Raw genomic sequence first — 16251 nt, 5'->3', positions numbered from 1 at the left:
CATCAGAGTCTCTAGTTTGAGAAATAGATGCCTCACATGTCCTCAGCTGACAGCTTCATTGAATTCTACCCGCTCAACACCAGTTTCATGTACAACAGTAAAGAGAAGACTCAGGGGTGCAGGCCTTATGGGAAGAACTGCAAAGAAAAAGCCACTTTTAAAACAGAAAAACAAAAAGAAAAGGTTAGAGTGGGTAAAGAAACACAGACATTGGACAACAGATAATTGGAAAAGAGTGTTATGGATCTTAACCCCATTGAGCTTTTGTGGGATCAGCTAGACTGTAAGGTGCGTGAGAAGTGCCCGACAAGACAGCCACATCTATGGCAAGTGCTACAGGAAGCGTGGGGTGAAATGTCACCTGAGTATCTGGACAAACTGACAGCTAGAATAACAAGGATCTGCAAAGCTGTCATTGCTGCACGTGGAGGATTTTTTGATGAGAACTCTTTGCAGTAGTTTAAGAAGTTCTGAATTTTTTTTATTCAAATTGTAATAGTAATTTTTCACATTATTAATGTTCTGACTATACACTGTGATCAGTTGAATGCCACTTTGGTGAATAAAAGTACCAATTTCTTTCCATAAGAGCAAAATCTGTACATTATTCCAAACTTTTGGCTGCCAGTGTATATGTCTATGTGTGTGTGTGTGTGTGTGTGTGTGTGTGTGTGTGTGTTTGGTTTTTGTTTTTTGTTTTGTCTTATTTCAAGTTTAAATAGAATTTTCCATAGCATTTTATATAGTTAGAAACTGACAGTTATTTCACAGGAATTTATCTAGCTAGATGGGTTGTTGTTAACAACTAATATTGGCATTATATTCATGCTGGCTTTCCCAGCTGAGCCTGGTTTCTCCGAAGGTTTTTTTCTCTCCATTAACTAACATCTTATGGAGTTTTGGGTTCCTTGCCACAGTCACTTTTGGCTTGCTCACTAGGGGCCTAAAGACAAATCATTTTTAAGGTATGATTTTCAATCACGTTATTTATTTAAACTATACAAAGAGAACTTTAAGACATTACAGACATTATAACATCTTTTTCTGTTACACAACATATTTTTCTGTAAAGCTGCTTTGAAATGATGTGTGTTGTTAAAAGCTCTTTACAAATGAATGAATGAATGAATGAATGAATGTTACATTTATATAGCACTTTTCTGACACTGCACTCAAAGCGCTTTACACAGTGAACAGGGGACTCTCCTCAACCACCACCAGTGTGCAGCATCCACCTGGATGATGCGACGGCAGCCATAGTGTGCCAGTATGCTCACCACACACCAGCTATTGGTGGTGAGTAGAGAGTAGAGTGATAGAGCCAATTCATGAATGGGGATTATTAGGAAGCCATGATTGAGAAGGGCCAATGGGGGGAATTTGGTCAGGACACCGGGGTTACACCCCTACTCTTTACAAGAAGTTTTTTTTGACCACAAAGAGTCAGGATGGTGCCTTTTTACAGTATAATGTCCCCGTCACTATACTGCGGCATTAGGACCCACACAGACCACAGGGTGAGCACCCCCTGCTGGCCTCCCTAATACCTCTAAAATAAAATAAATAAATAAAAATGACTTAAATGCCACAGTGGCAAAACTGTTCTCATGTATGTTGTTATTCAGTGGCTATTACAGTATATTCTGGGTTGTTGCTAAGGCGTTGCTAAGTGGTTGCTACGCAGTTGCTTACTGGCCCCTATAAAAAGAGCCCATCACCAAGTGTATGATATTTTGTTTACACACATTTTTAGGTTATAAAAATATAACCTAAAAATAACCTATAATATAATAAAAACCCATTATATTGTCTTCCAGGTGAAAATCATAAGTCTGGTTGCTTTGAAAAGTAACAGAACACCTCTCAACAATTAAGGTATCATTTATGTCTGCAGCACAACACTGCAGGATGAGTTATGTGACTACCTTTAAAACTAAAATGTGCTGTTAAGCGATTTGAACCATTCTGGAATTTCCAGCAGACTAGCTGTTGAATTAGCCATGCCCCCTCTTTCCAAAACATGCACTCCAAAGACACTAGAGGCCGTTGTGTTGGTGCAGATGGAGGACAATGGGTCCCTCTGAGCTTTTCGCCATCCAACACTGAGTGTTTCACGGGAGCAGGACACCGTAACTGCACTTATTTGAGCATATATGGGCTGCCCTGTGAACCTGCACAATGACTGACGGCAGAATTTCTTCTGACTATCAGACCGTGGCTCGCAGACATCTTTTCACCCGCTGTTTACCCAGCCTAGAGCTGTTACAGAGACAGGTGTGATATTTTATGGCACCTATTTCCATAATATCTGACAGGTACTGTAAAAGAGCCATTTTTTGCATGTCAATTAATTTAAAAAAAAAAAATTACTTACAGCACCTTTAAGGTCATGGTTTGTTTAAATATATTCTAAATCTCAACATATTTGGCCCCCCTAATAAACACTGGTAACACTTCGCAATAAGGTTCTGTTTGTTAACATTAGTAAATACATTAAGTATAATGATGTATTTGTATATGTAAAAAATTAACATTAACCAAGGTTAGCAAGTGATGTAAAAGTATTGTTCATTGTAAATTAATGTTAACTAATGTAGTAAAAGGAATATTCCGTGTTCATATTCTTAATGCTTAAACAACAGCCTTTGTATCATAATATTGATTACCACAAAAATAATTTTGAATTGCCCCTCCTTTTCTTTAATAAAAGCAAAAGTCTGGCTTACAGTGAGGCACTTACAATGGAAGTGAATGGGGGCCAATTTTTGAACGCTAAAATATTCACTGTTTCAAAAGCATAGCCACAAGACAGTTCTCCGATGCAACTCGCAAACAGTGCTGCTGCTGACTTCAGTGTTTTTAGAAGTGTTGGGACACTCCATTGCCTCACACTTCCTCTTTTGCACAACTCAAGTTTGTACAACTGAAGGCAATTCTGGATTGTACAAAATGGTACAATGCAATGTTTCACACATTATACAATCCCACTTGTTGCACTTTCTTCCAAAAATATTTTATGTTCCTGAAATGAGGAAATGTGTTTATAATTGACAGAGCACATGTCTACAATTACTACAAAGCACCATAAAAGTATCATAAAAGTACTACTGCTGCTCTCATGTCTTTGTACGTGCCCTCATTCAAACTTGGCATGTTATGATGCGGCGTCATTCTGCCCAACATCTCAACTGAAGAAAGAGTCATACGGGTTTGGAATAACATGAGGTTGAGTAACTGATTACAGATTTTTTTTAATTTTGGTTAAACTTTTCCTTTTGACACCCAACACACCACTTCATGCCAGACTGACTAGAAAAAGGCCTCTGGGAGCCTCTTCATACATGAAGGTGAAGGTGAGCAGAAGGCACAGGTGACAGGTTTATCAATATCTGTTTAATCAGAGACTGTGGCAATCAGCCCCACCTCCCCTGACTTTTCATCACATACATTCTGTTCCGTGTGCTGAATGATGAATCTAAGTGATAATTAGACTGCCCTGTTCTCTATCTCACCCTGTATTTACCGTACCTTTAAATGTGCTGTCTGTGAATGCTGTGAATGAGCAAGGAAATGTTTATCAAACAGATGTGACTTGCATTTTCTTGCACACTGCTAAAACTACTGATTGATCCATTGACTGTGCATCAGCAAAGCTTATTCGAGAATAGTCTCATTCCTCCATCACCAATACTGTGCAAAGCCCTTCAGTCTTGCATCATGTCGATATTTTTAGTGTTGTTTGCTAAGTCTATACTATTGCTCATTACTTTCGTTTAGGAATTTGGTTGCACCATAGCAACCATGTAAAACGCCCTAGTACCTACCAAGTATACCATGACAACCCCACAATATATAGTCAGAACGGCTTAGCAACAAGCTAGCAATGCCCTAGAAATCACCCAAACTTTGTGGTGGCGAGTTTTGCATGGACAAGCACCACTCACATTTTCATCTAGATGTGTTTCTGGGCTGGGTTTTTTTTTTTTTTTTTTTTCTTGTAAAAAAGTAAATAAATAAATAACTCAAATCCTTGCTTTTTGAGCCATTTGAAAAGGCTGAAATTTGATTTAGATTTTATATGTAGGCCTACAAAGTTATTTTTTGATGGTATGCTCAACTTGATGTTCTCTCCTTTGAAGCGAAGTAATTTTTTCACTATGACTTATATCTGGCTCCATCTTGTGGCCTATATAATTATCTGTTTGTCTATATACTGTCTAAATACTGTAGAAAATACTGTGATCTATAGATAGATGTATAGGTAGAACATATGTAGAATCAGCATACAACAAGAGAGTTTTCTTTATAAAAAAAAAAAAAAAAAAAAAAAACTTTGTTGCACCAAAATACAGCTGAAAACAACACTCTGGTCATTTCAAGTTCAGCTATTGTGTTGTCCTCAAGTGTTGTAATTCACATCTCTCTGTCCCTTTACAGTGAGAAATCAGTTGTGCGGCAAGCATGCGCACATCTCTTCCCTGCTTTTAGGGAACCGAGGTAACAGTCATAACCTGAGCATTCCCTTTCAAGCCGGTCACTTCAAAGCTGCGTCAGTTGCTAATGCTATAGGGAATTCTATACCATTGCGCCGTGCTACTGGATGCACACATGCATTGCGCTACTAGCCAAGAAGGTAGAAAAGCGCAAATACAATCTCCTCTTTGTATTGAACAATAGGATGGAAGGAGAGCCAAAAAGTCCCCTCGACGTGGTAGAAGTTAACAATGACACTAGCCATTGGATAGTGAAATATTGCATTCTATCACATACATATATGTGTAAATACTGTCTGCTTCCACACTGTAGTAGGGAAAAGCATAGAACAGTCACAGACCAAAAATGCATAATAAATGCCACTAGCCACCTTGGTAGTAGGACATAAGGTCAGATCAATTCAATTCTGTTAATTCTCACTAAAGTTCAAAAACACTCACGAGTAGGGGAGCGTCAAGTCATAATAAGGATACTTTGGAAAAACTTCAAGCTACGTATTCTCCTGGGCTCCTTTGTTCCGTTTTACTGCCCCCGGGGGTGGGGGGGAATTATGGTGAGCACCTCACCTGAGCGAGTAATGTCTCACTAATGAAGCCCAGCGACAAGATATACCTGACGTGATCACCACAGGAAAATGCAACAACCGCAGTGCACCGGTGCGAACCACCATGAGTGCATTTCTGAAGAGGCGAGGACACTGGAGATAGAGGAAAGGTGCAAGCTCAAGCCGGCAACAAATCATCCTCAAATTCAATATGCTCTCTATCCTATCCTTGCTAGATAGCAAAATTCTTTGAGTGTCATGTGCTTGCTATCAAGGGCGTAACCCCTAATATTCTGGGTTACTAATATTCCCTGGCTATGCCACTGCTTGCAATAAACCTCAACGAGCATTGTGTGTCTGTCAGACAGAGGGATATATTGCTCGTTTTTTCATATGCTTTTGCGAAACATTTGCAAAGTGCCATCTACTGTATATAAAGATGCCATTAGCAAAAGGCTCTTTTTGTTTCTTTTCACTGGAAGAAACACACAAAACAATGCACAGTATCATAGCAAACATGATGTAATTACTTAGATGTAAAATCAAAGGGTGCTCCCAAAACAAGATGTAGAGCATACTGAAAAACAACAAAAATCAAGAAAATTGATTCCTTGTTCCTTCTTTAACTACTACTTAAGAAGCACACCAATCATTGGTTTATTTATATCAAAACATAATTTGTTTCACCTTCAACATGAAGACTCCACAGTCCACACCACCAATCTGTTGGGGGACATCCTAAAAAAAAAAGAAGCATGAGGTTAAGTGTAAGGGTTTGACACTTGTCCCAACTTCAGCAGACTTCTTTATAACCAACCTTGTTTTTCAGTAGCATCCATGTGCCAGGAGCAAATTTGGCTGTCATCTTACTGCAACAAAAATACACAAATAAAAAAAACAGATTTCTTAATATGCAAAGTTGCACTGTGCGGCACAAACACTTTGAAGCTCTAAATCCATGCACAATATATTAAATCCATAAAATATTATGCTATAATATATTGTGACTACATATATTAAACAAATAACTCAAGATATTCATACCTCATGGACAACTGACTTGTTGAAGTGGCTTTGATGATGACTTTTTAATTTGACCAGTTTGGCTGGCTTAAACACGCTGGCTGAGCAAAAAGGGCAGTGGTAATTTCTGCAACACTTGTTGCAGCTGAGGTAATGTGTCACCTCTCTGCATCGTTATACGTCTCTGCAAGAGATTAAAAAAAAAGCACCACACAATTATCTCAACTTTGACAAATGCGATTAAAAAAACTCAATGGTAAGGTAACATTAACTCACAAACAATGCATATAACAGAAGAAAGTAGAACAAATATTCATAAATAATAAAATGTCTTCAAAATTTCATCGCAAGGCCCATTTACAACACGCGATCCGAAAAGTAACCGAACAGTCCGCAGAAAAAAAAATTCTGTACAATAAAGCATGACAACTAATTCAAGCTTCAATAAGATGATAAAGCCATGCACAGATTCAGTATTTAGCAAATAAGCACTTTACTTAATATATCCGATAATTATTCACCACATTGATCATCATGATGGCGCCGCAGATGGCTGCCTTGGTGTGGAGCTCTTCAGTTCTTTTGTTGTTTTTGTTTGTTTGTCCTGTGTTTAGTAATCTTTTTCCAGTCAGTTTTAACAGAGACAAACTGCTGAACATTCGACAGCGTGTACCAGACAATGTTTTCCCAGTTTTTGAATATTCAGATGTTTTGCTGGACATTTTAGTTGGAGGTGCTGCTTTATTGTTCAGGAGATGCAGACGAGGAAGACAAGTCGGTGTGCTGGTCAAACTCCGTCGGCACGGATTTCGAACAGTGCTGCCGGGTATTCACTTAGCGAATCTCTGCTCTCTTCCAAACAAAACGGACGAACTACATCTCATCTGCCAGGCTTCCAGCTGTTCAGAGCGGATCGTATCACGGAGTTAACGGGGAAAACAAGAGGCGGTGGAACATGCTTTTATATCAATGAAAGTTGGTGTACAGATGTAACAACGTTAAAGAAGATGTGTTGTCCTAATTTGGAAGCGCTCTTTATTAACTGTAAGCCTTTCTTCTCGCCACGGGAGTTTTCCTTGTTTATTCTGATGAGTGTGTATATCGCGCCAAACACGTGTTTGAACACAGCGCTGCAACAGCTGGCTGACCAGATCACAAACATGGAACAACAATACCCGGACTCTGTTAAAATCCCTAAGAATAATAATAACTAAGCAAATCTCACACGTGAACTGCCCAAATACAAACAGCACATCACATGCCCCACCAGAGACAGGAACATACTGGATGCATATCGCTCTGTCCCTAGAGCAGCTTTGGGACTCTCTGATCACTGTCTGGTTCATCTTCTTCCAACCTACAGGCAGAAATTAAAATCAACCAAGCCAGTAGTAAGGACTGTAAAGAGATGGACCAATGAAGCAGAGCGGGAACTACAAGCCTGCTTCGATTGCACTGATTGGAGTGTTTTTGAGGCTGCAGCCACAGACTTGGATGAGCTCACAGATACTGTTACATCATATATCAGTTTCTGTGAGGATATGTGCATTCATACTAGGACTTATTTAAAGTTCAACAATAACAAACAAACTTTGGCTAAAAGGAGATACTCTGAGAAGCTGAAAAACAAGTTTTCAGCTAACGACCCTGCATCAGTGTGGAGTGGCATGAAACAACTTCTACCCCCAACCCTGTAGGGAACAAACAACTGGCTGACGACCTGAATGTGTTCTAGTGTAGATTTGAAAGGCCCAATCTCACACCCCACACCCACTCTGACCTTCAATTCACACAAACACCAACACCTCCTGCAACCCTCTTCCTCCCCCCTCCTGCTACTCAACCTGCACATAAGATCTGTGAAGATGATGTGAGCCACGTCTTTCGGAAACAAAAGACGAGGAAGTCTTCAGGCCCAGATGGCGTCTCACCAGCGTGTCTTCGATCCTGTGCTAACCAGCTGGCCCCCATCTTCACACAGATCTTCAATAGATCACTGGAGCAGTGTGAAGTCCCATGCTGCTTCAAACGCTCAATCGTTATTCCTATCCCAAAGAAACCAAAAATCACAGGACTTAATGACTACAGACCTGTCACCCTGATGTCTGTGGTCATGAAATAATTTGAGAGACTGGTGTTGGCCCACCTGAAGAACATCACTGGACCCTTTCTAGATCCTCTTCAATTTGCTTATCGAGCAAACAGGTCTGTGGAGGATGCAGTCAACATGGCATGGCATCATATCCTGCAACATCTGGACAGACCAGGGACATATGCAAGGATCCTTTTTGTGGACTTCAGTTCAGCTTTCAACACCATCATCCCAGCTATACTCCAGAATAAATTACACCAATTCTCTGTTCCCATGTCTATCTGTCAGTGGATTACCAGCTTTCTGACGGACAGGCAGCAGCTTGTGAGACAGAGGAAACTCACTTCTAGCACCTATACAATCAGCACTGGTGCCCCCCAGGGATGTGTGCTCTCCCCACTACTCTTCTCCCTCTACACCAATGACTGTATCGCCAAGGACCCCTCTGTCAAGCTCCTGAAGTTTGCAGATAACACCACTGTCATCGGCCTCATCCGAGATGATGATGAGTCTGCATCCAGAAGGGAGGTTGAACAGCTGGCTGTCTGGTGCAGTCAAAACATCCTTGAGCTGAACACGCTCAAAACGGTGGAGATCATTGTGGGCTTGAGGAGAAACACCCCAACACTGACCCCCCTCACCATTCTAAACAGCACTGTGGCAGCAGTGGAGTCATTCAGGTACCTGGGCACTACCATCTCACAGGATCTGAAGTGGGAGACCCACATTGACTCCACTGTGAAAAAGGCCCAGCAGAGGTTGTACTTCCTTCACCAGCTGAGGAAATTCAACCTGCCACAGGCGCTGCTGATACAGTTCTACTCAGCAGTCATTGAGTCTGTCCTCTGCACTTCAATAACTGTCTGGTTTGGTTCAGCTACGAACTCAGACATCAGAAGACTACAAAGGACAGTTCGGACTGCTGAGAGGATTATTGGTAGCCCCCTGCCCCCCCTTCAAGAACTATACACTTCCAGAGTGAGGACAAAGGCTGGAAAAATCACTCTGGACCCCACTCACCCTGCCCACTATATTTTTGAACTGTTGCCTTCTGGCCGACGCTTCAGACCACTGAGTACCAGAACCGTCAGGCACAGGAACAGTTTTTTCCCTCAGGTTATCCATCTTATGAACAGTTAAATTGCCCCATTGAGCAATAACTATGTGCAATACACAGTTTAGTCTTTTTTATATTTATCCAACACATCCAACCTCTTCTGCCATTTCATTTCTCTGAGAGAAAAAAAAAAAAACAGTACATAACAGATTGTATTAGATTTGCACTACCCATGTGTATGTGTGTTTCTGTACGTATGAGTATAATTAGTTTTATTTTTTATTATTATTTATGTCTTGCTGCTGTTTTTGTATTGTTGTACACTGGAAGCTCCTGTCACCAAGACAAATTCCTTGTATGTGTAAGCATACTTGGCAATAAAGCTCATTCTGATTCTGATAATGGCAAAAACATTACAAACAACTCACCGTACTCTCCGCCATGCTTATCTCGTTGTCAATAACTCCGCCCCTCACTTCCGTTCTGTGGCTGCGGTTCTGAAACTGCTGGTGCTTTGGGTCTGCAGCTGGATACTATTGGATGATGCACGCATCATGGGTGGAGCATCAAGCACCATATGCCAGTAGACTGCCATGATTGCAACAGGCTTCAGAGATCACTAAGATCACAATTTTATTCAAATTTTCCATTAATATTTATGTTGCAACATGGAATTCTTGAGGACTTTAGGGATCCTAGATAAACTTGGTGAATCTTCTACTGAAGAAAAAATACATTCACAGAATGCTGCAGTGAGGTACAGTAGGCCTATTTGATGGAGAACAATGTCTGACATCAGTAAAGTGCATTTTATGTAATGTAGAAATTAGGATTTGCATCCAAAATGCATTATGATGATCAAATAAACATTATAAATATATGGATAAATCAGGGTTTAAAATGTAAAAAACAAAACAAGAAAGCATGCGTTTGCTTTTATTTTACTTTACCCACTATATTATCAGATACTCGCAAGTGATTTCTCCTTCATAGAAATTAGCACGCTCACACAGTTTAAAAGTGCACGGTCATACCACTGTAGTGACTCATTGATTCACTTTGGCATCTGTTTGAAAACATAGGTTAGTAAGTGTAACTGAGAAGTTTTTGTTTATTAACTAAAATGGGGAGAAGTTATATTGGACAGCTCAGTGGTAAGAAATGAATCTAAATTTAGCCAAGTTAACTGCGTTTTTGAAAAAAAAAAAATTGGCTAGGTGCACAAGATGGTGCCTGTGAGCTTTTGCCATATGATGTGCATGCTTACTTCCTCTTGTATGAGCACTCATTTAAACTGAGTGAGATCACATGTGTGAGCTGGGCTTTATTGATGCTGTGAGGGGAGTTTTCCATGGGAGACTTGTTAGAGACTTGGCAGAAAGCAGAATGAATGTGTTTACAAGAAATGAAAGAGAGAAGAGTGGTCTGTCAGTGACAGGAGATTTACATTGTTGCGTTCTTCAAAAAGCAACGATGAGCTATATCTACATATGAAGTAAAGGTTCTATTCGTGTACATAAGTAAATGCAATATAAATTACAGCTGCAAGCAGCAATGATCGGGGTCAAGCCCTAAAGCCATTCACCAAGCACAATGCAAAGAGCTCCAGCACAACGTTTAAACCAGCTGAGCCATTCAGTTGACACAGCTCAAAAGTGCAAAAGAGACACTCCAAGCTGAGAGCAGCAGGTTTTGAATCAAAAGATGAATAAATAAGTAAACTTAGAAATGTTTTTGTTGAAATTGAAACCGCCTCAAGGTTTGACATGTTGTACATTCTGATATGCTATTCTGCTCACCACAACTGAACAGAGGGGTTATCTGAGTTACCATAGCCTTTCTGTCAGTTTGAACCAGTCTGGCAATTCTCCGTTGACCTCTGTCATCAACCAGTTTTTTCCGTCAGCAGAACTGCTGCTTACTGGATGTTTTTTGTTTTTGGCACCATTCTGAGTAAACTCTTGAGACTGTTGTGCGTGAAAATCCCAGGAGATCAGCAGTTACAGAAATACTCAAACCAGCCCATCTGGCACCAACAATCATGCCACGGTCGAAATCACTGTGATCACATTTTTCCCCATTCTGATGGTTGATGTGAACTTTAACTGAAGCTCCTGGACTGAATCTGCATGTTTTTATGCATTGCACTGCTGCCACATGATTGGCTGATTAGATAATCGCATGAATAAGTAGGTTTACAGGTGTACCTAATAAAGTGGTCACAGAGTGTAGCTGCAAGCAGCAATTATGTGGCCAAGCTCACCAATGGCAAATATTTAGATTGAGTGTAGAATTCTGGTTATGATTTTAAGCAGAGTGGTGAAAAAAGACATTTGTTTTATTACTTATAGTGTTATACAAATGCTTATAACTTTTGACCAATATGTGGCGCTGTCACCAAATTAATATGATATTGTAAGTGCTTGGTCACATTGGTGTTTTGAAATGAAACGTCATATATGGCAAAGCGTTCAAGAGATGCAGCCTCAGATCCTTATTGGCATCTTGCCATTACATTCTGTTTGATTGATCAAAAAGCTTTTCATCACTTTTTGTCAAGAGTGTCTCTAGATGATACATGGAAATTTTTGTGATAATACATACATTCTAGGAGCAGTTTGTAAAAGTAGGTTTTCAATTAAATGAAAAATGGTGGACAGTAAGTATGGCCGATGATGGCAAAACAACTTACTCTGCAAGACCCAAGGAATCTAATGACCAAGTCTCATGACAAAAGGCCAAACTGATCAAAAGTTAGAAGCATTTCTTTGTATCTTTTGACCACAAGGTGGCGCTGTCCCAAAACTTTGAGTACCTTCAGAGTATGGCCCCAATGACACATACCAAATTTCATAATGATATGGAAATGCATTTGTTATATGCAGCAGTTTAAGACAAAAATTCAAAATCACTGATGCAATTCATTTTTTTAATTTTTTTTATTATTATTATTATTATTATTTATTCAACTATGTATGCCCTTAGGAATCGAAAGAGACCAGTCTCATGATTTTAGGCCAAACTTTTCAGAAGTTATAAGCAAAAATCAAAAGATTTCAAATCTCCTGACCGATAGGTTGCAGTAGCACTGTGCCAAAACACTGCAGGTCCCCTCAGGTCATGCTTGTGATGATATGTAGTAAGTTTTGTGTCAATATGCTTAAGCATTGTGCAGTTATAGCCTCACATCCACATAGTTGTTCTCGCAGTCAAATTTTTGAAGTGTTATTCACGAACAGTGTGGTCTATCAAAAAGCTGAAATATATAATTAATATATAATAAAGAGCGGAAAAACCATGCAATATTTCTTTATGCGGCATGACCCAAGAAATAGGAGAAAAAAAATAATTTTGTTTCTACTGGATTTATGGTTCAAAAGTTATAGGCCAAAATGTAAGTGAAAATCTGAACTGTTGGTGGCGCTAGAGGGTTTGAGTGAGACCCCAAATATGGGTCAATTATATTTGAGAGTGTCCTCTATCAGTGTGCCAAATTTCAGAAATTTCCTATGTACGGTTCTATGGGCTTCCATAGACTTTCGGCAGAAGAAGAATAATGATAAGAACACTAACAGATACATTAGGGGCTTCACACCTTCGGTGCTTGACCCCCTAATAACAACGAATAATACTTTTACAGCATTTATTAATCTTGATTAATGTTCTACAGTATATCTTAAATAATTTCTACAGTTGAAGTCAGAAGTTTACATACACTTAAGCCAAATACATTTAAGCTCAGTTTTTCACAACTCCTGACATTTAATCGTAGAAAGCATTCCCTGTCTTAAGTCAGTTAGAATCACTACTTCATTTTAATAATAATAATAATAATAATACGTTTTATTTATATAGCACCTTTCCACAAGCTCAAGGACACTTTACACTCCATACACATTTAACAGGACAGAGTACATTAATATACATTTCAACAGAAGTTACAATCTCAATTACAAAAGGGGAAATAAAACATCAATCAGTAATAGACAAATAATGCGCTGAGAAAAGATGTGTTTTAAGCTGAGATTTAAAGACAGAAATAGAGGAGATGTCACGTAGGCTCTGAGGTAGAGAGTTCCACAGTTTAGGTGCAACTACACTGAAGGATCTCCCACCAAATGTGGATTGACGAAATCTAGGGACAGACAACAATTTGGAATCAGAAGAACTGGTGTGTGCTGGCGTGTATGGATGCAGCAGATCACATATATAACGAGGTGCCAGACCATTGAGACCTTTGTATGTCAGGAGAAGAATTTTAAACTTAATACGGCATGAGAGAGGCAGCCAGTAAAGACTAAACATGATGGGAGTAATGTGTGCAGAACACTTGGTGTTAGTGAGAACTCTAGCTGCAGAGTTTTGGATGTATTGTAATCGGGCAATAGTTTTAGCTGGTAGGCCAGTAAAGAGTGAGTTACAGTAGTCGAGACGTGATGATATGAAAGCACGAACTAATGATTCCGCATCCTTCAAACTGAGAATGGGGTGAAGTCGTGCAATGTGACGTAGATGGAAGAAAGCAGTTTTAGTGATGGTTCTAATTTGGACTTCAAAAGTAAGAGATAGATCGAAAGTGATTCCCAGATTCTTAATGGTTTTAGAGGGTTTGGTCAGATTTCCACCAATACTGACACAAATGTCAATATTTCTTATAAGTGTTTGTGGCCCAGAAATCATGATCTCAGTTTTGTCAGCATTGAATTTGAGGAAATTACTGTTTAAACAAATTGTTACATCATTGATACAGGCAGTTAAAGAGCTGATGGCATGTGATTCATCAAAACGTGCAAATGTATAAATCTGGGTGTCATCAGCATAGCAGTGATAACTGAGACCATGACGACAGATGATCTGACCTAGTGGGAGAATGTAAATTATGAACAGTAGTGGACCTAGTACAGAACCATGGGGGATACCCTGAGTGAGAGAAGCAGTAGGGGATTTGTTTTTCTTAATAGAGATGAAATATTGTCTGTTAGTTAGGTAGGAAGAAAACCAGGATAGAGCAGTGCCAGCAGTACCGATATCTGAAAGTCGGGAAAGGAGTGTTTTGTGGCATACAGTGTCAAAAGCAGAGCTCAGGTCAAGCAAGATCAGAATACTGAGAAATCCAGAGTCAGCAGAGAGGAGGAGATCATTAATAACCTACAAAAGAGCAGTTTCAGTGCTGTGGAATAGGCAAAAACCAGATTGTAAAGGGTTATAGAGATTATTAGCTGCAAGATGTGATTGTAACTGGGAGGCTACAAATTTTCCAGAAGTTTAGATATAAAAGGCAGGTTTGAAATAGGACGATAGTTGCAGAGGGAAGATGGATCTAAGTTGGGACCTTTAAGGACTGGTGTAACAGCGGCAATTTTAAGATCAGTTGGAACAATGGCAGATGCAAGAGATGTGTTTATCATATGCGAAATAGGTGCTGAAATGACTGACTCACGGTGTTTAAGAAGGGAGGTTGAGGCAGGGTCCAACTGACAGGATGATGAGTTAGAATGTAAAATTAAATCACTGACTGATGATGGGCAAGTGGGAGTGAAGGTGGAGAAAGGGTGGACAGGGTGTTCAGACAGAAATTCGTGCAGAGGATCTTCAGAAATGTTTGACGTGAATGTTTGGTAAATGGAAACAATTTTATCTTGAAAGAAGTGCAGAAATGAGTCACAAAGTTCATCAGAGCTGTGTTAGTCCTGAGCCGGCAGGTGAATTAGCTTGTTCACCATAGCAAAGAGGGCTCTAGGTCTACAACTTGCTTGTTGGATAATAGAGGAAAATTATATTGAACGTGCAGTGTTGAGTGCTGCTCGGTACTACAGCTGATGTTCTGTAAGAGATAATGAATGAACAGTGAGACCTGTTGTTCTACAGAGTCGTTCAAGACGACGACCCACTCTCTTCATTGCCCACAGTTCAGGAGTAAACCAAGGCGATGAGCGAGAAGAGGGCACCAGCTTTGTCTTGATGGGGGCATGCTCCTCGAGCAGCTGAGATAGCTAAATTATAATTTGAGAGGATGTTTGAAGGACAAGACAGTTTTAAATAGTCAGAAAGTAAGGGTGCACAGACAGAGGTGGAGAATGATGAGGGGTCAGCTGCTTTTAGGTTGCGATAAGATACCACAGTTTTCTTGTATGACTTACAGCGAGGAAAATTAAATGAAAATTCTATAAGTTTATGATCTGAGATGCCAATTTGTGTACCAGTTGTAGAAACATTATTAAGAGCTGATGTACAAACTAAGTTAAGTATATGTCCATGGGTATGGGTAGAAAAATTCACATGCTGTGTTAAATTGAAGCATTCAAGAACATTCATAAGTTCAGTTGTATTTGAACAGTCAGTATCAACATGAATATTGAAATCACCAAGCAGTATAACATGGGGAAACATAGCACAGGCAAGAGTTAGTATTTCACTAAGTTCAGAGAAAAAATGAGGCTGATTCTTTTCAGAATGTGAAATGTCAATCATAGTAGAGAGAATTATATATTTCAGGTTTTATTTCTTTCATCGCATTCCCAGTGGGTCAGAAGTTTAAATACACTTTGTTAGTATTTGGTAGCATTGCCTTTAAATTGTTTAACTTGGGGTCAACATTTTGGGGAGCCTTCCACAAGCTTCTCACAATAAGTTGCTGGAATTTTGTCCCATTCCTCCAGACAGAACTGGTGTAACTGAGTCAGGTTTGCAGGCCTCCTTGCTCGCACACGCTTTTTCAGTTCTGCCCACAAATTTTCAATCAGATTGAGATAAGGGCTTTGTGATGGCCGCTCCAATACCTTGACTTTGTTGTCCTTAAGCCATTTTGCCACAACTTTGGAGGTATGCTTGTTGTCATTGTCTATTTGGAAGACCCATTTGCGACTGAGCTTTAACTTCCTGGCTGATGTCTTGAGATGTTGCTTCAATATATCTACATAATTTTCCTGCCTCTTGATGCCATCTATTTTGTGAAGTGCACCAGTCCCTCCTGCAGCAAAGCACCCCCACAACATGATGCTGCCACCCCCATGCTTCACGGTTGGGATGGTGTTCTTCGGC

Source organism: Myxocyprinus asiaticus, chromosome 15 (assembly GCF_019703515.2).
Source record: "Myxocyprinus asiaticus isolate MX2 ecotype Aquarium Trade chromosome 15, UBuf_Myxa_2, whole genome shotgun sequence".
NCBI lineage: Eukaryota > Metazoa > Chordata > Actinopteri > Cypriniformes > Catostomidae > Myxocyprinus > Myxocyprinus asiaticus.
This window is presented reverse-complemented; position numbering follows the sequence as displayed.